Here is a 25,129-nt window from a genome sequence, read left to right as displayed (position 1 = left end):
GGCCCAGCCCGGCCTTGCCCAGCCCAGCTCTGCCCAGCCTTGCTCTGCCCAGCCCGGCCCTGCCCAGCCCGGCCCAGCTCTGCTCCGCCCGGCCCTGCTCTGCCCGGCCCAGCCCAGCCTTGCTCTGCCCAGCCCAGCTCTGCCCAGCCCGGCCCAGCCCGGCCCAGCCCGGCCCGGCCCAGCCCGCCGTGTGCGGGGCTCCAGCGCCGATCCCGCCCCGCGGGGCCGCTCCGTGCCCAGCGCCGCTGCCAGCGGGAGCAGACTCCCTAATTGATTTTCACGTTAGCGCTGAGCAGATGGAGCAATAATCAGCCAATAATGGGCACATATCTGATTTTGATTCATTAGCTTAAATGTCTTGCTCCAATCTGCTTTTTTTTTTTTCCTTCAGAAAAAACACAAAAGTCCTCGGATAAAAAAAGATTTCCACAAGTTTTCTAGTGCTGATATTAGGAAAATGCTTAGGAAATGCCTTGGATTATTCAATATGCTCTCACAATGAATAATGCAAATTAAAACATTATATATGAACACTATGTATTAACGTTTAAAAGTGCTTCCTGTATTAATATATTTAAAGGGATAATAACAATAAAATGTTAATTTAAGTTTGTAATATTTTGAATGGTGTAAGACTAACTGATACTCATAACAAGCTCCAATTAAGGCTGCATTGAGACTCCCATTGTACTGTTATTTTAACATGTCTTTTGTTGTTTTCTTGGGTTTTTTTAAAGTAATTTTCCAAGTAAGTTTTCTTCATAAAATGATTTCTTACTTTAGAGGAAACAATGCAAAGCTCTGCCTATGTTTACATTAGTTCTGAGGTGCACTTTTTGCCCTTTGATGACTGAAGTGTGGCTGCAGAATCCTACCTGCTCCCCTGCAGGCCATGCTGTGTGCAGACAATTAGCCCCTACCAAGGGGATGTTTTCAGGATAATTAATAGACATCAATAAGAAACACCGGTGAATGAAAAATATTTTAACAACAAAAACAAACTTTTTGATTTACTCACACATAAGTATTCTTCTCTAAATTGCAGGTGGGATTGTACTTTTCTTTTTCCAAAAAAAGGTCACCATTCTACAGAGTCTGGGAAAAAAAACAATCACAGAACCATGGTAAAAAGTAAGGAGTTTCCTTTTTAAACCCAAGGTTTTCAGTAATGTACTGCTTGGTACTACCATTGCAATATTTTTAGTGTTGACAAATACAAAACATAAGAGTTACATATTCATTTTATTTGATCACATAAAGAACAAATTATGTCTGATGCCTTGTAAAATGCTCCATGTGAGCTCAGAGCAGGCCTAATTTCTACTTTTCATATACAGACTCATCAGCCTGCTGACCTGGGCGGCATAGACACAGATTTATCCCAGGACAAATGGAGTTCTTTACCAAAGACTACTGAGGTTGCTGAGAGGATTTTAATATTTGCATTTCCTTTCTGTTGTGCATTGAAATGGCCTGAACTCACAAAGATGCTCAGAGGTCTCCACTCTCATTAACTTTAATGGGACTCTGAAATCACTAGAGAGGAAGTGTTCAATACTGAGAAGATGCAATATAAAATTGTAACTTTATAGTCATCTGTATTTTCATACTTGGTGTGCTGCTTTGTCTGCACAGAAAATCACTGTTCAGCAGACAAGGTGGCCAAAACATCAAGAATGAAAAGAACTTGGCAGCAATTATTTATACATCTCTCTGAAGGCAGCCAGGGATGCAGCAACAGATACAAGGAGTGGAAATAATCCACTCTGATTTTGGTTCCCTTGCCCATGCCAGCCACAGAAAAAGGAGATGACAAGGCTGCACAATGCAAGTCTGGGGCACGGGAGGAGGGGAGCCACCACAGCCCCTGGCAAGACAAGAACTCACCTTTGTTCAGGCACTGCTGGGGACAAAGAGCTCCCTTGGTGTGGCTTTGTGGGATGGGGCGAGAGAAGGACAGCCCAACCCACAGGCCACCACCTGGTTTATTCTGTCTCTACAAAAAATAGTTTAAGAAAATGCTCTTTTGCAAATCTATTTAAGAAACAGTTTGGCTGTGAGACTTTAAAAACGACTAATTAAAGTAGATACCCAATTTTGTTTGAACTGCAGCCCCAGGTTTCTGGAAACCTACACGAACACTGGGCAGCTTCAGACACCCCAAATTCCAGTGAAAGAACAACAACTACTACATAAATCACATTTTTTTGTTTTCTATTATTAGAGATATTGTTATCAAAAAGCCCATAACCACACTTCTTAATAAATTACCTCAACCTGCAAGATCTAAGATATAGATTTATTATTCCATCAGAACTCAGTTGTGTGAGATCACACTGGCACAGCCAGCACCGGATAAACAGCCCACAGAAGAGCCTCCACAATCCCAAGATGCATCCTGATCCAGTTAAGTCACTGGTACAAAATACCCTTAAACTCTAATAGGAACAAAAATCACCCTAGATTCCATGTTTTCTTACCTCACACTCAGTAAGAACCTATCCCCCAATCTCCTAAAATCCCAAGAGAATCTAGTTTTAGTCCACTGTAAGTAATCAAATAGTACTTATGTGCATAAAATATATTAATGACAAACAAGATTACATACTTTTGCATCTGCTTTTTGTGTGCCATCCTGTGGGATCCCGGGTGTCCTGCAAACTTCCCAGTGATGGCAGCAAGAGCTGAGGCTGCTGCTCCTTTCCCAGCCCTTCCTGGGGCAATGGGACAGCAAATGGCCTCACCAGCAGTGGCCAAAGAGTGAGAGGAGGAGAAAAGAACAGCAAATACAGGAAACCCAGCAAAAAGAGCTTGTCAGCATTCTGGGGGTTTATACAGTCCTCTTCTCGATAATGAGGCAATTTTGTGCAGATTTCAGTTTCAGAATATCCTTCCCTGAATGTCAGTGACAGGTTTCCTTAAGATTTAATTATAACAAAGCTATTTTTAAAATAAATTCAGGTACTTGGTTTCGGAGTCCTGAAGCCCGTTTCTCAATGAATTTTTTTCAAGGGAAAGGAGCTGGAGATGTAAACATTCCCAGAAAAGCCCCTCTGACTTGCCAACATGTGCCAAGTGTCTGACTGAGGCCATCTAAAACACATGAGTCTGCTCACACCCACCACCCCCAAAACAGGGCTGGTAATGGAAAGTCTGACAGACCCTTAACTATAGTGGCACTACTGGGTGCAGCTATAATATTACCCTCATAATTCTACTATATAATAACAACAAAGGAAAAAAAGGTGAAGGGTCATTGTGCTTTGTCTTTAGAATTAAGATGGCTGTCTTCATCCTTACAGCATACTCTTAATTCTGGAGACACATCTTAATAACCTCTAAATAGTTCCAACAAAAGAGCCGTGTCAGAGGAATGAGCAGGCCCCAAGGTGTTTCAACTGGAGTGTTTTCATCTGCCTTTATTGCTCTATCCCTCTCCAGAATTAAGGCAATAACCTGTGATAAATTATTCAGGAACTGCTACAGGGATCAAAGCAAAATCATTCTGTTAAAGTGCTGTTTGCAACATTTGGCACTTAGTGTGAAAACTTTTAATGTGTGCAAGCTGAAAATCAACGATTTTAAATAATTTAACAGCATGGAGTTTCTACAAACCAGCTAAAGATAGCATGTTGCTATTTAACTGCTTTTTCTTCAGATCCCTTTTCCATGCATTTGTAGCAAATCTGATGATGTCACAACTATAAACAAAGTACTACTGAGATTCTAACTGCCCAGGCAATACATTCCTTACCCATATTGTCAGGAGAAATCTTGACATTCTTAGGAGAAAATTAGGCTCTGTTTTAATACTGGAAAATTTTCCTATTAGTATAAAAAACACGAAGAAGAAAGTAGCAAAACAAAACAAAGAAAAAAAAAAAAGGAAAAAGAAAAAAGGAAAGCAACATGCATAATGACTTCAGCCATCTTCAATTACACTTGATATCCCTGAAAAGGAAACCTAACCATATGCTTAGTATGCAGATATAATGATTACAAATGTATTTTATAAAGAAAGATCTCTCTTGTTACAACTGTTTTTCAGTGGTGTATTTCAGAAATATTAAAAACCTAAAAAAACCCCTAGCCAGTTAAAAAGTCCTAGTAAAACCCACAAATTAAATGAATTTGGCAGTCCTGGACCATTTTCATAGTGATATTTTAACAGTGTCATCTCCCCATGGATTGCAATACTAAGCATTTTATTGAAGAACTTAACTGTTTTTGTTTTCAGTACTTGCAAAATGAAGTACCTGAAAGCACTTTGGCATGTATTATTTATTTATTATGATAGGAAAAAATAGCTTTAACCTAATAAATTGCGTTTAAGATAATTTAGAGCAAAAGTTTTGTTTATGATAAAGCATTTAGTTCTTTATCAGTAGCTTAAAGCACCAAGTTTTCTTTATACAAATTAGACAGATGGTGCTTACAGTAGAATTTACTAAAGGTCTGTCACAACAAATGCAGCCAAGCTGCATATTTAATCACTGCAGAACCTTGTCTACCTGCAGCTGCCAACTGCTAATCCAATTTCCCTGATAAATGTGGCAAGAGACACGATCAGCAATAAAGAGCATCTAACTCCATTTTCCTGCAGGGCGTCTTTTGATGAACATTTAGGACGGAAGCAGGAGTGCACTGTGTGGCCCTGGCTGGTGGCAGCTGCATGCATTGTGGAGACACAGTTCTCAGGTTACTCACTTAATTCTGCCACTATCATTATGTTGCTATTGATCTCAGTAGCTCTTGTCTACACAGCATTACTCTAGATGAAGCTGAATCAGGCAGTTATCATGCATCAAACTTGCTCAAAAGCCTGGAGATTTCCCCTTAATTACTTGTGATTTTATTTGCAAATACCGTTAAAGTGTAATCAAGCAGTCACTTTCCAGGGTCGTTAAGAACTTGCTAGTTTAGGAATATATCACTGGCACTCCATTAAAATTTCTCTACTAAGACAGTTTCAAGCAATCCAGACGGGACAATGGCAAAATTATTTCAATAAATTGAATCCTCACACAAGAGGAATCCAGTTTTTACAGAAATGGTTATGTCACCAAATGACCTCCTTGTTCTAATTTTTAGGATTTATAACTTGAACACAGGAGAGGTGAATCCAGGACAGGTGAACCGAGTCTATTTTATACATGGAAAGGGATTACAATTAAATACATAAAGCAACAACAAAGAGGAAACCAGAATTAAGTAACTGTTGAAATAACCTTTAGTGCAATTAAAAACCTAATTCAAGCAATGATTATGAACTGCACATCTTCTGGTACTGTCAGCCACATACTGCAGCCAATTATTTACCAATACTTCCAGCACAACTGTTTATTTCCTTGTGAAAAAAGCAGATAAATATTATGAAGCAGTATTTGAGTTGCCACCATATTTTAAAACAGCAAATTAAAAATAACTGTTAGGATTTCTTCAAAATGACCCTGTTTAGCTGAAGTGAGCACTCCAGTGTGCAGTTAACTATTGATTCAGTGATGGCAGAAGAAGATCTCTTTAATGCAAGAGTGCTCCAATATATTATCATTCCTGATGATGCACCTTGTATCCAGTAAGTGTTTTTCTTGCCTAAAATATACTGTTGTTTTGACACAAACAGCTTGCTACACTTAAGGATTTTACTAATAAAACATAATGTTGTGTTAGATATTATGACTGTTGCCACAGCTGAACTGCCTTGTCAAATCAATCCTAATATGGCTCCCACAGGCACATAAAAACCTTATTTAGCTATCAGTTATCCTAATCACTTTGTTCAGTTTAAGGGTGCAATACTTCAAGACCCGTTCCAATTTATACATATATGCCCAGCCATTTAATAAAGTCTTGATTTATATAATAAATTCTTGTTTGGAAAAAAAATACTTTAAACCAGCAGTGTTTTATCAAGTGTGTTACATGTCTCCTCATACCCCCAAATAAATATGTTAATATACACAAAGAGGATACTTGCATAGAAAAGGGAAATATGGAACAGATAAGCTATCACTGAAGAAAAATCTGTCTCTGATTGTAAATGAGCCTTAAATGGGGTCCCCTGATCTGCAAAACACTGGAGAGATCCCAATGCCTTTGAAAATCTTTGTACCAAGTTTATCTAGGATAGGATTCACAGCCTTTGTACCTGTGCTGTGTGAATTCCCAATAAAACAGATGTACTCAGGAACAGACAGCCACACACATGCACAGGCGTGCAGAGGGGCCAGGCTGCTGCTGAATGTTTGCCCCACTCTCAGCTCGTCCCACACATTGTTTCTTCCCCTGCAATAGAAATAAACCTGCCTTTGTTCCTTCTTGTTCAAAACTACTGCTGAGTATTTGAGTGGTGCCTTAAATCAAACTGTGAGGGGGAGCAGGAAATTCTCAGACTCGTCCTCATCCTCACCTACAGGAAAAGAAACCAGAACAAACCAGCAAAGGCCTCATCTCTGCACGTGTTCAGAAGGGTCAGGCTCTGAGGCTTTCACAGAGAAATCTCACATCATGGGAACTTCATGGGACCTACAGCAACAAAAACCTGAGCTAGGACACATTTTTACTGAGCTACAGACACCACAAATCATTGATTTCAAATGACTTGTATCTAAGACTGGTTCATGTCCACATTTCACATCTTTCTCCTTTTGATATTTCCTCTGTTAACCTGCAGCATTTGTTTGCTGCCCTACAAGAATATTCACATAAGAAAATCCAGATTCAACAGTTAGAAAATGGTTAATTTAAAACAACAATATTAAAATAGATGCTTTCACATGTCTAGTTTATGATATTTAAATGGTAATCTTATCCGTTCATTTACTGTTTTTTTCCTGCCTCTACCTATTTGGGATAAAGAATGAAGCTGCCCTGGAAATGAACCTGGGCTGCATTGGGATTATGTGTAACATTGCCTCACTTGTTCCAGAATATGTGAGTTTAGGAGACACAAGATGTTGTGAGAAGGGAAAGAGATCAACAGCTGAAAGGTAACCTGCAAGTCTGGATTGATTTTGTTTTGTTGTGATCCCAAACAAGTAACTGTGGACAACTCTTTAGAAATGGGAATCTGCACAAGGATCAGCCCTCACCTACTCATCTTTAGGCCCTAATGAGGCCAGCAGGCTTCTCCCACGTTCATTCCCCTTGAGACTAATTCAGAGTAGGAATTTAATTTATGCTTTTTAAAGGGCTCTTGGCTATAGGGCTTCTCTCCCTTCTCTCTTCATGGGCAAACTCTGGGAAGGTAAGTGACAAATGGAATTAGGAGGAGTCTTTTGTGTGTTAAACCGGTTGTGCAGAGTTAGTGTGAGTTTTACAGTTCAGTTTCCACACTTCACACAGCCATCTGTAACACAGGCCTAATTCCAGCCCCTTACCTTTAGGGACACTGCCCAGACCAGATCACTCACCCCAGTGCAACAGTAGGAATGACAGAAAATGCCAGAAGAGCAGTCACAGGGACTGACAAATTCAGACAACACCCTGGAAAGAAAAAATCATAGTAAGCAGTAGCTTTTCTTGAAGCTAGGATGACACATCTTCTGAACTGAAAGAGTCAAATATCCTCTGAGAGAAGTAATTGTGATCCTGCAATTAAAACTGCTCTGTAACAATGCCAGTATTTACAGTTGCACTGGCAATCCAAGCCCTGCCATTTCCTCAGTCCCTAATACCCAGCTTTGTAACCTGAACTGCTCTGCTCTAATACAGGCCTTTCCAGATTTTTCTTAAAGCAAAGGAAATACATTCAATAACTTACTGCTGCTCACTGGTCAGCTCAGTTACAGAGCCTTCAAAGTACAATCTGTGCTCAAGGATTTCCTTAACCTGCTGAAGGGTCTGACAAAATCTGTGAGCTGCATCCTGCACCGAACCCCAGAGCGAGAGGGGCTCTTTGTGCTGGGTCCCAAAGCTGCTGCTGGCAGCAAAGGGGCTGATGGACTTTGGGCAAACCCAATCTGAATTTCATCTAGAAATATATACAACAGAGATATTCCTTAGGACATTAAAGACTGTAATCTGTTATTAATTAAAGCAATTACGTTTCATGGTATATATTCTAGACACAAAAGAGACACATGAACCCACTTACTTTTATCTCACTTGTTTCAGTTACAAGAGATAAAAATACATCCCATCCATACTAAGCCATGTCAAACACTTCACCAAAGCTGAAACAGAGCCGTGGAGGTTGATTACTTTGACTTCAGCAAGGTCTGTGGCACTGTGTCCCAGAACACCCAGAACGCACAGATGCTCCACAAACCCCCAGCACACTCACTGCTGCCACTGGGCTCTTCTGAGTGCTTTCACTGTGCCATCCCTGCACACCACTGACCAAAGACTTCGCTAACTTTTATAAGAATAAACAATTTTCCTTTTAATTTTAAGTAGATTAAACTCTTTTTGAAACAGGTAACATTGTAAGAATAGGTTTTATAGCTTCCAGCTATTGGAAAATCTCCTAACTTAGTTTTAAGGGTTGTTTCTCTGCCAATCTATAACATCCAACAGGGTTTTATTTTGCAAAGCTTCATAGTTGGTTCCCCCCAATTATAGGGCAAAGTCTTTAATAACATGAGGCTAACAAACACAGGGACTGAGAACATTTGAGAGACTAAAATTATTTCACTCCAAGTTACACACATAGTGACAATAAAACTGCAGTTATTTTGCTACAAAAACATAGAGTGGAAAAGTTAATTATCAGAAAGAACTAAACATGTATGAGAGAGCACTTGGCTTCACAAACATAAAGGAAAGACTAACATATTCCATTATGTAAATGAATTCAAAGATATTTCACAACTGATCAGCTAGGAGGGACATAATGATTTATAATTCAAATAACTGAGCTTTGAAATCAAATTGGACTAATATATTTCGAAATATGCAAACCTGGGATAATTGTGAAAGTAATGGAAACCCTGATACTAACCCTAATCATTTGTTGCCTTTGTTGATACCTTCTTATGGTTTTTCTTCCTTTTTTTCAGTAGTGGCGTTGCTGAAATTATGGTTTGCTTTTAATTCTACTTTATCCTTTAGAAAAAGATTATAATACACATAAAAAAAGAAAAATACCAACTTCTGAAACTGTGTAAAAGCTGACTGGTGTACAGGAAAGTACTGAAATGAAATAAATTATTACTTTAACCTTTCAGAAGAGCCACAATTTAATCTATTTCAAATACTGAAAATTGATCCACTGGATCTAGCATCTTAACAATACACTATTTCTTTCAAAGTAATATATACTTAAAGCCTTTTAAAAAACCCCAAATATAACATGAAAAGGCCAAAGTTTGCAATGCCAGGAAGTAGTTATAAACTACTTCATATGTTTGAAATAAAAAGTACTTCAGTATTATTATTAAAAAAAACCCTATTGGTAGAGTTTTTAATAGGAAAAAATACATATCTTTAAAAGCCAAAATGACCAGTGAAATTAGGTTGTACATCATTTTCTGGGAAAAAGGAAAAACAGCCTCGACAGGTGTAATTTATCATTTTTCTGATTTAATACCAAAGAAATATATTAAAATAATAAAAAGAATCCTGAAATCCTCAAAATTTGTAGTGATAAATAGCCCTCCCTGTCTTTATTGCATTATGCCTACTAACAGAAATATTGCATGGTGGATTTCGCCAGACAAGGACGATTATTTTCCAATAAAAAGTTGCATATTAAATTCCAGCACAAAAGTGGGTGTCTAATACTTCTGAAATCTTTTATGGTTTGCCAGGGAACACAATTTTAAACTTAACTAATACAAGCTCAGGGTGAAGTGAAGCAGCATTGAAGCTGCCTGGGCTCAACCCCACCCCTCCAAGCAGCAGAGCAACCATTCTCAGAGTTCCTCCAGGAATCATTCTAATGGAACTCATTGGGGGTATTTGTTTCTTCAGCTGATCTCTCTTTTTGCTGGTCTTTCAACACTTTACACTGCTGATAAAGAAGTTTATTCATTTAAAAGAAGAGGACAGTGCTGCTGGACAGCCTGAGCACACAGCCAGGGTCTGAAACCTCTCTCACAACAGTTTTCCAGTTTCTGCAAAGAAAAACCCCAATGCCTATCTTCAAGAGAACTTAGACTATTAAATATCTCCTTTTTCATCCTTTCTAGGTCCTGATATTATTGTGTCTATTTCACGAGCAGAAACTCATTTATTGCAAATATAACGTGAGCAATCTGAAAGCTATCCTGACTTCTCAGCCTTGGAAAGGATTATTTGCACCAACAGGGTATCTTGACCCTTCTTCTGGAGAGCTCCCATGAGAATGCATTCCTTTCCAAGCCTCCAGAAGACAGCAGGAGATGCTGAACGCTTGCTGGCTGTGCAGCAATGTGAGGTGATTCTGTCGGGAAGCACAGGAATAACAAGGCAAGCACCCGCAGTCACGGGCCCTGTGCTACATTTCATGGGGATTCTGAAAGTGTTCTGAACCCTACAGAAGCAATAAGTATCCAGTAGAAAAGAGGAGAGAGCTCATTAGTTCCTTCATAAATCTTGTTAATGAAATAAATGTCTCTCATTCTGGTTTTGTTGAATTCCTTAGCAAGGTTTCAAGTCCTTTCCAGTCTGATTTCTGTGATGCCATGAGAAAATAAACACATGCATATTTAAAATATCAAGTTAGCTGCTTAATGGTATTTCAAGTCAGCATATGGAAGTACACCTTGTATGGTTTTCATTAAACAAAATTCACTTATGGAATGTGAAAACCCACACTCATCTTTCAACCCAAGGAAATATATTAAAATTATTCCTACAGTATTAGAGTTCTATGGAGAAATAAAATGATACCAATTGTCATATTCCAGGTGCCTTCCCCTCTGTTTGTGTAACAACCCTCTCTAGAAAATTACTGAAAAGTTGCTTTTGTGAGCCCTGGTGGTTTATTATCTGTCATACACCTTTAATATTGTGTCATATCAAACACTGCTACCAGGGTTTGGTTTTTTTCTATCTTCTTGCTTGTCTGACTGAATACTCCAGGAACAAACATTCTTCTGCAACTTATGGTAAGTGAATATTAATTAGAATAAGGTACAAAAGGCTCCAACAGAGAGCAAGTTAGCATCCATGACTGGACAAAAATTTCACAAAAAATCTGAACCCAGATGAAAATGCACATGAAAAGTCACGATTGCTTCATCAGTGACACTGAGGAACCCCAAACCAGGAATGAAAAGAAATGTTAAGTGCCTTTGACACCCTGCAGCCCCACTGCCTTCAGCAGGTTCAGGGTGAGAGGTGGGGCAGAGGCAGGACCTGCACAGCTGCAGACCCTGCACAGCTGCAGACGCTGCACAGCTGCAGACCCTGCACAGCTGCAGGACCTGCACAGCTGCAGGACCCCAGGGAGCTGGGAGGGAACCTCCTGTGCTCACCTGCTCCACCCAGCAGGAGGGGAAGAGGTGGCATTGGCCTTGGGATGGAAGTGGGAAACTGCTGCCAGTGAAGTGTAGGAATGTAATTTTTCTAGTGAGGTTACAGAATCCCAGAGTGGGTCAGGCTGAGGGACCCCAGGGTCAGCTGTGTCACCTCGTGCCCCAGCAGGGCCATCCCCGAGCTCAGGGCACAGCAGGGTGTGCTCACAGCTCTGCAATGGCCCCAGGCAGGGACACTGCACAGCCCCTGCACATCGAAGTTCTGCCTCCTGGGCAGGTGGAACTCCTGGGAATCCGTTTGTGCCTCTTGACTCTTGTCCTGATTTTGGCACCAGTGAGCAGAGCTTGGTCCATTCTCTAACACCCTGCATTTGGATACCAGCCTGCTCAAACAAAAGGGCCCCATGATCTCCTGGCTTGGGAGCCCTGGCACCTATTCCTGACCATGACATCAAACCCACAGAATCACAGAAGGGACCACGGGATCACTGAGTCCAAGTCCTGGACAGAACATCCCCAAAAGTCCCATCCCGTGACTGACAGCATTGTCCAAACCCCCCTGGGCTCTGCCAGGGTGTGCTGTGCCCACTGCCCTGGGAGCCAGGTGTGCCCCAAGGTGTCAGGGAAATGGGGCAGCCCAGCTTTGTCTGCTCAGTTTCCCTGGCTGTGGAATGTGCACAATGATTCTCACTTTCAGCTGGCACATCCATTGATGACAGACTGTGAAGTAAGAGACATCATCAGCACCAGCTATTTATACTGTGATGCAGTAGGATTTCAGTTTTGAGAGAAGCGAACCTGAAGAAGAGATGGAAAACACCTTAAAATCAGCACTGATTATTGAATTTACAGAGTCACAGGCTAGGGAATGTACACAACACATAAACTATTTTTTTCAGGAAGTTTTACGCTCATCAGAGTTTCAAGCATCTAAATGTTTAGTATTATTTGCTCAGGAAAATACACATAACAATGCAATTACCAAAGCAATTCCTCAATTTAAATTTACAGATGGACATTGATTTACTTTATAAAATCTCTATGAAGAGCTCTATGGGTTCAGATTGCCCTAAAGAAATAGCCCCTTCAAACAAGTCCATAATTCACAGTTTATCCCTACTATGGAGAGTTCTGGAGATGTTTATAGTTGCACTAAATCCTTAACAAGTATATACCATACAAAGCAATAGAAAGGAACTTGAACTACCCAGATTTGACACCAATATCAAAACCATAAAAAGGCTATTTTGCAAAAGAGCAGAATCTTTATCCTTCAGTTACAAGACATTTAAAGAAAAACAAGAAGCCATGGTGACAGCTTGAAGGGAAAATTAAAGGAAGGAAGTCTCCTCATCCAACATTCAGGGTACTTTTGTCTGCATCTGTTCTTTTGGTTCAGGGCTGTATCTGGATGCTGAAAGATGGAACAACACTATAAAAGCTGGAGAGAACTCTGGAGTGAACAGAGGCAATCACAGAAATTCCCATTTCTGTTTGGCCTTGCCAGTATCAGGTAAGATGAAACACACATAAAGTATAGTTTTTTAAGAAACATTCGCAAAACTTTATATAAGTATCTGAGAAAGCTTCTAAAGATCTAGAGCTCAATCTCATAATACAAAAAGCAGTTTTCCAGTATGTAAGGAAGAGAAGCAAGGAATAAAAGAGCAGAAAAATTTACAGATCTCAGAGAAATCACGGCAAGACAGCTCTTAAATCCAGGGGCCATGGTCCCTCTATCTTTGTCACTCAAGTGATTTAGTGAGTTAAATGATGAACTAAAAGTTACAGAGTCAAAGGAGATAACCATGAAATTTCAGATGAGCCATCCTCTTTCCAGGAGGCCCTGAACCTCTTTTCTGAAAGGCAGTGGCAGGTTTACCATCACAGTGCAGAGGAATTGCAGGAACACAGGAATTTCTGCTCACACATGGGTTGCTGAATCCCCCATGCACAGGGGAGCTGGGAATATGCCAAAGAAGCAGTTGCAAGAGTTAAGCTGCTACCAGCCAGAAGAGGGGATGACTGCCATAAAGCACCAAATTTGGCTGAGGTGGCTGTTTTGGGGTTTTGTTTGCCTGTTAAATAATTAAAGAGTGAAAACCTTTTAAGCTTATCTAAGAATTACATGAATTGGGAATGTAAATTTATGAACAGTCTTGGTCACAAGTTAAGGATAATACAAGCGTAGTTGCATTACAGAAAAGATGGAAAACAACTCCTACATTTTAAACAAAACTTTCAAAGTTGCTATCCAATTCCCATTACAGTGTAAAGAAAAATGGGCTTCCAAAATCTTTGAAAAGACACTGAAAATCTGTTCCTTACGTGGTGCTGAAATTTCAGTAAAAACACAGAGGCAAGAAAGCTCTGTACAGTCGGGTTTTAATTATTTCTGATAGATTATCATCACTTACCCTGAAAGCTCTCGGTGGCTCAGACAGCAATGGGATATATACTTTTCATTAGAGCTGGACAAAGGTGAATAGTTAAAAACTGCACGTTCTATCATGAGTAAAAGTACTGAATTTTTGTTTGCTGTGATTCAAGGAGCCATTTCAGTGTAAGTGCTCCAAAAAATATTCAGAGATCCACACTGAAAAGTTGTAACATGGAAAATCCCTCTATTGACACATATGTGCATTCACCACAGTGACATCCCACATCAATGTTTGGACATGCACCTCTTATTCATGTTACACTTATTTTATCATGACCAGAAATGCGAAATACTTGGGAAAACATTTTGTAAATCCACCTCATGAAAAATCATTTCCATGTGATTTTGATAATAACAAAAAAGAACCCAGAAGAGGTTCACAAAGGGTAAGGGAAGAAAAGGAAAGGTGATTGCAGCCAAAATAATGACAAGGCACTTCCAGCCCAGGCTCAAGCAGCAGGTGCAACTAAAACTCCTCCAGTCTCAGCATCTCCTCACCTCTGCAGGGAAGAACCAAGGCAGGTGGGCCCCTACTGAAAGGAAAACTGGATTTGTGGGGTAAGACAGAAGAGTAGACCAGTGGCTTTCTAAAATACCTGTGGCTAAAGCACTCACTCCATGCACAGGAGGAACAGGTGAATGGGCTCCCAGTCAGGGATTCTGCCTGCTGCTGCTACAAATGTGCTAGAAATATTCCCAGTAACAGAGCTCCAGGAATGCTGCCAGACTGGATTGCTCCATCAGACCATTGGGTTTGGATTATATAGATCAATATGCTGATTTCACACCCAGAGTTTTCACCTGGCATGCTACCACTGGGAAGAAGACCCTCATTGCCACAAACAGAGCAGTGTTTATCTAGGATTCACAGCTGCTTCTTACAGCCACTCAGTGAATGTCCATGTCAGGTGGTAGCATCTATTCTGTTAAATACAATCTTCAATCTAATCAATTAACTCAGAGCTTTATGAAAACACAGTAGGCCACAAGGAAAGAAAAAAGTAAAACTACATCGTGTAATCTTATAAGCAGCACTGATTTTTGCTTTTTATGTACCTTGTTTTCTTTTAAAATCTTCCATGTAACACTAAAACCCATTAACACTAAACTATTTAACATGAAGAAACAAAATTTTTAAAACTTAATTTACAGTAATTGTGCAAACATAACCCTATCCTATCAAAATGCATGTAGGGCTGCTCATACAACTTGTTAAAGGATGCTATTCCTTCAAGTGGCAAACATAACATAGAGAATTCCTCTCAATGAGTAGCAAGAGAAGCGAACTGGTGGTATCCAGAAAAGAGCCCTCTGCCTCCTTTTTCCTCAGCTGTTCAAGGTTCACTGCAGTCTGAAACAACCAAACACAGCCCAGCCATCAGGCTCCATGGCACGGGCTGCCTCCCAAAACTCCTGAGTAACACCATCAGCATTTTTCCATCCATCACCCTCCACTGACCTGTCTTCAAAGACTGCTCCAGATAAATATCAGGGTTGGATGGGCACTGTTGTTATCCTAAGGCAAGATACAGCACTTGCCTTCTGGTTTGAGGAAGGAAAGTGTTTATGCCTTGTGTTCCACAGATATTTCAGTCGTATCAGAAAATGACCTTGTTTTAATTACTACAAGTCCTGATCAGTACTGTCCCAGCAGGTCACAGCCAGCCTGGTGACACCAGCAGAGAGCTGTGTCCAGCAGCCAAGGTTTCCTGGGGGTGTTCAAAGGTCCTGTAAGCCAGATTGAGAGGACAGCAAGCAAATGACCACACACAGCAATTCCCTCACTGCAAAATGAAGAGGTCAGACACTTGTTTCTCTTTCTCCAGGCACACATAGGCCACATTGTCTCCTGGGGACTCCCAGATTTTTTTTGTGTATATTCACAGTTTTTCAGAGGGATCATTTTGTTTTGCTTCAAGAGAAAAAATTATTTTAGATGAAACTCTTTTTGTGTCAGGAGAAACTAGTAAATATCATGAAGGCCATACGTAATAAAAACCAAAATTCTGGTAATTTTGCTGGCAGCCAAGGAAAGCTGCTGTAGCTGTAGAGGAATGGTATGTTCTCCAGAGTAATTGTCCAGCAATATTCTTTAAGAGAGAGTACTGCAGCGCTTCTCTGCCAAACTAACAAATACTATGCTATTCTGCAAATGCCAGAGATGTGAAGACAGGTGATGATAATGCCTCTTGTCCTTCAGTGTGAGGCCTGAGGATCCTACTCTGTGAACCTGCATTTTTAAGATAGCAACATTTGCCAGATCTTGGACAAAAATCAATCCAAGAAAACTTTCCCAAAACAATGGAAGATTAGTTTGCTTCGGTCAGTTCCCCACTTTGAAATGCCACAAAACTTTACAGGCAATTCCATACAGGGTGCAGGAAAGAGAAGGGAGAGATGGGGGCTGTTTGTGCCAGTTTGTCACTGAACAAGAGGCTGGGACATCTCAGCTCTACCCCCATAAGCCATTTTGAGAGGGGACACAGGCGCTACGATGGAAATACTGAGCTGCAACTGTTCACTAGAGGTTTGCAGTACCTTCAGAAAATAAGATATGGGTCCTTCAAAAATGGTTGTCCCTTATTCAAATAGTTCAAATTCACAGAAAACATTTTTCTAACAAAAAGCAAACTTGACAGCATGTTAAAGACAAAACAAACAACATACACAATAGAACCCAAGCACAAACTTACATTTTTGGTCATAAATGCTTCCAGAACACAGTTGTCACCTTTTATTCCCGAGACTTCAGACATCCTGGCATGCACCTGGAAATTAACATTTCAACAGTAACATACTATAGATACTAACTACCTTCAACATTTTCAGTTATTCTAAAACCTTCTCCAGTTTGACTCTGCAGGAGGAAAGCACAGGCATAAGTGCCTACACATCCAACCTATGACCCTGCAGGCTGCAGCACTCATAGCAGATGGCTTATCCGCTCTCTGATGGTGTCCTGTGATGTGGGGACTGAGGCTTTTACTTGCTATTACAAACATTTCTTCGCACAAAGGAGTGCAAGTTTTCACATTAACCTCACTTTGTTGTTCTTACAACAATATAGTCTCTATTCAAAACCCTGGTTTATTACAGAAAATCAGAAAGGGGTGGAGAAAACATTTTTGTCAGTCTGTCCTCAGTGGGATGTCATTCAATGCTGTCTTTAAGCTTACAAATTCTTGCACTGCTGGTGATAATATCTGGTGAATCTGGTACTCTTCAGACATTGTTTTGTGTCCTTGAAAGGAGAACAAAGGCTTAGGCAGCCCAATAGCTTGCAGCAGCGTATGTGGCCCTTTATTTCCAGTCCAGGACAGCCATTTCAGGGTCGGTGTCCCAGCACCCTGCCTGCCAGACCCAGCTGTGGGCAACACGCAGCTGCAAATGCACAGGACACAGCAATTCTATTTCTTCCTCACTGTGTAATCTCCATAAAGTTCTCTGGGGGCTTTAGCATCCTAACGTTTAGTTCATTTTAGATAAAAACATTTTGTAGGGTTAAATCAACTTCAGAGACAGCAAGGTGACGATGGTGCAAAGCCGCTGCCCAAGCCTGTGCCGGCCCCTCCCCACACCCGCCAGCCGCGCTTCGTGGGTAGAACGCAGGGCCAGCCCTCAGGGGTGTCACTGCAGCCACTGCAGCCCTTGGGGACACCGTCCCCTTGGGGACACCCGGGCTGCCCGGCATCGGCCTGCTGAGGGATCCCGGAATGCAGCGGCGGTGCGGGGAGAGGCCCAGCGCAGCTCCCAGCGGTGAGCGCCTGGTGCCATCTACTGCCGGCTCCATTCCCCATCTCCCTTCCCCATCTACCGCCGGCTCCCTTCCCGATCCACTGCCGGCTCCATTCCTCATCTCCCTTCCCGATCCACTGCCGGCTCCATTCCCCATCTCCCTTCCCCATCTACTGCCGGCTCCCTTCCTCATCTCCCTTCCCCATCTACTGCCGGCTCCCTTCCCGATCCACTGCCGGCTCCCTTCCCGATCCCCCTTCCCCTTCTACTGCCGGCTCCCTTCCTGATCCACGGCCGGCTCCCTTCCTCATCTCCCTTCCTCATCTACTGCCGGCTCCCTTCCCGATCCCCCTTCCCCTTCTACTGCCGGCTCCCTTCCTATCTCCCTTCTCGATCTACCGCCGGCTCCCTTCCCCATCTCCCTTCCCACAGCCCATCCCATCCCAGCCTCGGCACCTGTGCCACCGCACCCACACCAGCCTCCCCCTGCCCTGATGGAATCCCGGGACTTGCTTTAAAAACCAAATTATCAATGCTTCACCTCTGAGGCAGTTAATAAGAACAATGAAAACAATAATATCAACAATTGGATTTTCACGTCCCGAAGACTTTAAATTTTAGTTTGCTAAAGTCAGGAGTATGTAAACTTGCAGCTCTAACCAGAAATCGCAACAAAATCAAGGGTAACTTAATGTGTAAGCTAATTTATCCTTTTATAATTGTATGAATGTAGTTTTTGGTGGCAAAACCAAAGGACAATCAAAAAAATGAAAAAAATAATACAATCTTTAAATGTTGCAAAATACTACGTTCACACTGTAAGTGTAAAGTTATTGCTTACAGTAATTAGGCATAGCAAAAATAATATATTGAAATATAAAAATAATACCTTCCAATTAAAAAAAAAATCCACTCCCTAAACAACGCACTGCTGAAATCCTACAGCAGCTGCAATTTTTGCAATGTTTCAGAATTTTTGCGTTTGGTGTCATGACAAGAAAAAAAAAAAAAACAGTAGCAAGGAATGCAGAGGCATCAGCAGCTACCCCTGTGTGTTCCGAGCCTTCCTTCGTGCTCCGGGAGCCAGCCCAGCTCATTGTGCTCTGCTGTCAAACTAGGCTCTCCCCGCATCAGAGTTTAACAAATAAAATACTAAAACAGCAGTCAGTGTTGACAAAGAACAGTGCTTTAATCCACAATTATCCTTGTAACTCTTACTGCTCCTTTTATCATCCATTAGCTTTGATTCCCATTATCCCATCAAGAACTGTGTCAACGCTTTTGTCCCTGGGGATTTCCCACACTACTAGGATCTGACAGACAAGCCTGAGTGCTAAGCAGGATCATTACCTCTTAAATCCACTTATCTGATCCACTGAATAGTAAATTGAAAAGCTCATTAACAGCAACAATCTGATTTGTTTTCACGTGTGACAGGGTCATTCCAAGTCAGCATGAATATAGCCCTCACAATAAAAACTACCCCATCTATAGCAAATTGTAAGCTAAAATAAATATGATATTTTAAACACCTTCTTCAAAATCATTTTCAAAACCCGCACATGCTATTAGCATACAAAAATAGAAAAGTAATCGCCTCCCACCACAGCAATGCAATGCCCCTGGACTTCTAAACACTATGAAAAATTAATGATAAAGCATTTTGGTCGTACAATTATAAAACACACTTCAACAACAAAGGCTGTGCTACATATTCAAAAGGCGGAGAGAAACGCTGCTGAAAGGGGTTGTAAAAAGCTGTGGAGGTGATCTCATCTTCTGCTTAGGTCCTGCAGGGAGCCTGGGGGTAAGGGCAGCAGAGCCGCAGATCATGGGGCTCCCCCCTTCGCCCCTCCCTGCCTGCTCCAGCAAGGAGCAGGGAATCAACTTCCAGTGGGAAAACCTTGGCTCAAGACTCCTGGAAAACAGTGACACAATGAGTCCCAGATCCTTATAACTGCAAGATTTACAACTCCAAAAGGGAATTCCATGTCAATCCAAAGCTGTGTGACTAAAACATGTATGGCCAACAACGTCAGCTGGCAGGAGAAGACTGTCCCCAGCACACCTCACACACCCGTGGCCGTGAGGGAAACACCCTCACGAGTGGCAGTGTCAGCCTGCGATGTTTCAGGAGCTCCAGGAACCCAGCCAGGGCCTTTGATTAGAGCTGGAGCTGGTGGCACCACTGCCCCCAACGCCCATTGGCACTGCTGTGCTCAGAGGTGACAGCAGTGGCCGTGGCAGCCAAGAGAAAGAACAGACCAGCGAAACACCTTCCATACTCATCAGCCACAATGTCAAACATACTGAACCAAGTGTGAAAGCTAAGGATCAAGGGATCCTTCTTTTTTCTGTTTGTACCCTTATAACCACCTTGGTGGCTTCAGGACCCTGAAGGAAGACAGCAGATTCACAAGCTCTGGTGCCAGGGAATTTTTTAATTATCCAGGAAATTTTATAGAATCACAGCAAGAATAGGTTTGGAAGGGACTTTAAAGCCCATCCAGTCCCACCCCTGCCATGGGCAGGGACATGTTCCCAGGCTGCTCCACGCCCTATCCAACCTGGCCTGGGACACTTCCAGGGATCCAGGGGCACACACAGCTTCTCTGGACTATCAGTTGTCCAAGTTACATAAACATACACTTCCCAGGTCCTTGAACTGTCCCAAAAGGACAAGAAATAAAACTGTGGAAGCAATGTTTTATAAAGCAAAATATTTGCATGTAAATACAGACCAAGAAAAAAGAAATAATTCAGTAATGACACCAAAACTTTATTTCCTTCTCTTCCCTACTCTTTGGCCTTGGATATGTCTAACTTTGCTTTGCCTTTGGAAGTCTTCTCTTTTTGGCTCTAACATTATAACTCTGAAGAAGCTAATTATATCAATTCTTAAATGTGAAGCAGATTACAGAACTGGGAAGCTCAGAATATGAGTTCCTAAAGGTTGTATGGCTCAGTAATGACAGTCACAGAAATTCAATAACAGCACTGTATGGAATGTACTCAAACACACCCCATGAAACAAATTAAAACAGAGCAATGAATCTCTCACACTGTGCAAATAAGAAAGCACAAGAAAATGTTAGTTTCTACAGTTTTCATAAGGGCTATTATAATGAATTAAGATTTTGGATAATGAATCTTCAGAAAATTACAGTAAAGTTATTACCCGTAGGCACAGCGTAAATGCTGCAGATATTATCACTTCCTTGATGCCCTCCAGGCCTCGCTGCAGAGAACTATCACAGCAACATTAAAGCATTTTGTCATGAGCAGTGAGGGCAGAAGCAGACCTGCACCACGTTTACCCCAGCCTGGCAGGGCTGGAGCACATGGAGCACATGGAGGGGAGCCTGTCTGTCCCCGTGGTGTTTTTGGGAATCCAAACAAAGCAGGGGGGACTGCCATGGGGCTCTACCCCCACCTCCCTGACCAACACGCCTCCAGCACCCACCAAACTCCAAACCAACTGCAAGTGCCATTCTTGGTATTGAGTGCCAAAACACACTTTGTAATTTCCCCTGTTTTTAAAATAACACACAGGTATTTGAATTTTCAGCACTTAAAATCTCCAGTATAACACAGCAGAAATCCAGCTCAACATTCTGCAGTCAGCTTCAGGAAATGGGAACTGAATCCCCTAATTGGACTATCAGGGTGCCAGATCATTCATCTTTATCTCCTGATCAAACTGAGGGCTTCAAAAGCCCTGGCTTTTATCTTCTCTTCTTAGCAGAGGAAAACCTTGGTCACTTCCATTCCTGACCAGCTGTCTTAAAAAGCTAACATCTCAAAATACTCTTAGCTCAGAGCCTAAACAAGAGAATGAGCTTTTACTGGATTGCAGTAATCTCTCTAAATGAAGAAACTCTCCAAACAGGCCATAAGGAAATGCCTCAGTTAATTCAGACAGGATCTCTGAAGACTCAAGTGGATTTTCAGCTGCTTTCTACGTAGGCCTCTCTCCCACCCACTGCTACCTGTGTTCGTAATAACCAGAGCACCCACACCAATTACATAAATGATATAGATGATTTACTGTCTTACCTCCAAACCCAGCCTAAAGTAGTGCATTAAGTTATCCTCAACTGAAAGCGACCTATTACAACCTAACATTTAAAAATTAGGAGATTTTTATTATAACCAAGTGTTCTGTTTTAGGTGAAAGGGTAAACACGCTGTGTGGCTCCTTGCTATAGATGTTGTTTCCCTCCTTGTCTGTTGAAATACTCTGCCACTACAAGCTCTGAGAGTAAGAGGTATTAACATTTCCCACAAAGGCTGTTTTCCAGGCCCTGTTCCCCAGTTCTTCCCCGTAAGTTGGAGGATTCAGAGGAGTCTAGGGTGCCAGAGTGATGAACTCCCTGCTTCCTGATCTATAAAATGCCTATACGGTGCTAGCAATAAACTCTCTCTTACATGGAATTTGATCTCTATTTCAATTACTACCTCTCAGCTTTCATTTACTTATTTATTTATTTCTCATTTTCTTAATCCATGTTTTCTGAAAATCTTGAAAGAAAGAGGTACAATTCTGCTGAACTTATACAGAAGACCTACCATGAACTGACTGCTCTCATTACTGATGCAGCCTGAGAAGCATACTCCGTGAAAAACAAAGAAGAAGAAAAAGAAATGGGTTTATCTGCTAGGTTTTCAGTTAGCCATTAGTTAAAAGGATGCTTAGCTTAAATAGTCTTGTTTAGACTTTCATTTTTGTTAAGCACTGTTAGAGAGTTTTAATTCCACTGTCTCTTGTGTTCCCCTTCAGGGCTTAAAGAACAGATATTATAGTGAAAACGGAAATACTGTTAACAGCTGTTACTTTTTGAACACCTTCCAGAAGATTTTTAGCTTTTGAAGCACAGTGTTGGGCTGCACTTTCCATCAGAGCTATACACTGAACTGCAGAAATTCAAGCCATGTATGCAGTCAAGGATTTGCTTAACAATAAGCCAAAATGCTGTTTTAGAATCTTTCGTGATTGAAATGAAGCACTACTGTGCAGTTACAGGATTATATTTGTGCCAGTCAGAACACTCCAAAAGATCCAGAAATACAGTAATCGAATAGCAGTAATCCACATTCTGACTTGTCCCTACATAACTATTACAAGTGTGCAGCTAAATTTTATTCAGATGCTGAATTGTATCTAAATGAGTGGCCCACTCAGCACACTTATGTGCAATAAACACTAACACTCAAGAATCTACATCACTTTGGCACTTAAAAACAAGGAAAAAAAATCAGAGCTACTTAGTATAGCTCTAAAACCTCTATATCCAAACCTATTGCATTGTACTGAATAACAGCACTGCAAGTGTTCTGCATCTCCAAATCAAGCCTTAAGCACATGAAATTTAGCAGGATCACTTCTTCTGAAGAGGTTTTGCACCAGGGTTGTACATAGTGCTTTTGCACATTTATCCCAGGGCATAAGGAGAGGTGTTACAGCCACCACAGCTAATACCAGCAATTTGAACAACCCTCTTTGGCAAGCCAGAAATAAGATAATGGTTCAACATAGGCCGGCTCCTCTGAAATACTGGCAGCATTGCCTCTAATTATAGACATCTGTCATTGCTAGCCACTCAGTAGTAACCCTAACATCAATATACAACTATAACACCACACTGCCTGCAGGCACAGCAATGGGAGCCAGATCCAAGAGGCGGGCAATCATCTGCCTCAGCCAAACTATCAGTCAAGGGCTCCTAGCCACAAATAGCTCTTACGTTTTGTATCCTTAGGATAATATGTTGATTTATTTTAGATCCTCTAATATTTACAGTCGAGGCCATCTACTAAAATACAGGAACAAACCTGAGACTGATGGAGGCAGTTGCTGCTCAGAACCAACACGGAAGGCCAGAGCTCTCAGCACCCGCACCGACACCAGGGCAGCTGGAACAGGCACCTGTGCCCAAACTCCCCAAAATCTCACCTGGGCATTTCCAGCTGCAGGGCAGGGGTATGGCTATGCCCTCATCAGCCCACATTCTACTTACCAACCTGAAGGAGTATTTTCAGTCTGGACCCGGAGAATATCCGTGCCAAAGCCAGCACAGGGAGTTCCAGTATCCCACAGTTCCCCGTGTCCCTACAGAAGAGAGAAGCTCTGCAGAATTATCTGCAATGTGCAATTTTGAAACAGAAATTGCATTAATGCAATAAAGTATGTTTACTGATTAAATACTTCACCACTGCTTAAAGGCAAACAGATATGTGCTGCTAACCAAGAAATACAGTTTCTTGAAATGTACAGGTAAACATAGTGATTTTTTTTTAATGCTAGGGTGAAAATCATGCTGAAAACCTCAATATTTTCTTTCTTTTTTTTTTTTTGTCTTCATTTGAAAATCCATCTCAGAAAGGGGCAAAAAAGATTTTAAGTTTAAACTAATTAGGAAATAACTTCCTTACAATTATCTTAATTTGTTATTAACAAAACCAAGATTTCTTAGTATGATTCACAACAGCCTGTGCTGAAGAGAAACTATTAATTACTCGATAGACAGTTAGCTTTCAAGTGAGCTGCATTTTAAAAACCTCCTTTAAAATACAATTGCTAAATGCCTTACAGTGCTGTAATGTGAGACAGGTTCAAATCTTATTACTTCACTGAAATTAAAACCTAAGTTTTAATACTGTTCAAGTCGAACAATGATTCCACACTTTATTGCTTTTGAAATCCCTTGATGATCATAGGAAAAAATGCCCTCGAGAAAAAGAGACTCTGTTTTCGATAAACAGAAAATACAGTTTGCACTCTTAGCCTCTTTGTCATCACAAAAAAGGATTTAATGCCAATTCTTTAAAAAAAGACTTTTTTTCACAAAATGTGCACCTTGTGTGCCATTTGTAAAATCAGCTCACTTTCTTTTATTTATTACTGCAGCGCGGCAAGGCAATAAAGCAGCTACTGATAGCTAATAAATTACATGCCTTTTAAAACAATTCTCCAGCTACAAAAAAACTTGTAACTACAAAGGCTTACATTTACATGGTACATCGTGTGAAGTGTCTACATTTATGTTCTACTTAATGACATAAATAAAATCTGACCCTTTATTAAACAGACAAGCATGAACCAGGGGCTCCACATCAGATTAAACAAAAGGTAATTTTTTAAGGCTTTCCTACAGATTTACATAACTAAACATAAAATTTGCACCAGTAGTTCACATGAAAGTATTTTTAAAATAAATTGCCTTTTTAATTGATACTCTTCAAGACACCTTCAGGAAAAAAAGGTGAGCACAATTTTTCAATTATAGCATGATAACACTGATTTACACCTGAATCTAAAAATTAAATAAAGTTTTAAATAATAATTGCAACATATTACTGTAACATAAAACAATAATTCTCCAGCACATACCATGCAAACCACGATTTGTATTTTTAATTAAAAAAAGTATCAGAGCTTTGGGAAAGCATTTCTTTGTTAAAGTAGATTTAAACAAAAAAACCCGCAGTTTTATTTCATCATGCATCTCTACAAGAAATGCTTTAAATTAGACATATCTATTAAGCTTGTTGAACT

At 41.0% G+C, this 25,129-nt stretch overlaps 1 long non-coding RNA gene across 5 annotated transcripts in view; it reads right to left on the bottom strand.

Moving 5' to 3' along the window:
- LOC134424592 (uncharacterized) overlaps positions 1-25,129 on the bottom strand; it is a 114,090-nt gene that overhangs the window by 43,439 nt on the left and 45,522 nt on the right. For 4 of the 5 annotated variants that reach the window (XR_010029459.1, XR_010029462.1, XR_010029461.1 and 1 more), the window contains exons 3-5: positions 23,592-23,683; positions 16,533-16,607; positions 1,019-7,485 (exon numbers count right to left, since the gene is read on the bottom strand). This is a non-coding gene — a long non-coding RNA (uncharacterized LOC134424592). The remainder of the gene's footprint in view (positions 1-1,018; positions 7,486-16,532; positions 16,608-23,591; positions 23,684-25,129) is intronic. The other variant, XR_010029463.1, reaches the window with a different exon arrangement.

The sequence above is a fragment of the Melospiza melodia genome, chromosome 14 (genome assembly GCF_035770615.1).
Source record: "Melospiza melodia melodia isolate bMelMel2 chromosome 14, bMelMel2.pri, whole genome shotgun sequence".
NCBI lineage: Eukaryota > Metazoa > Chordata > Aves > Passeriformes > Passerellidae > Melospiza > Melospiza melodia.
Note: the sequence above shows the minus strand (reverse complement) of the source record. Positions and strands in the feature narration are given on the sequence as shown.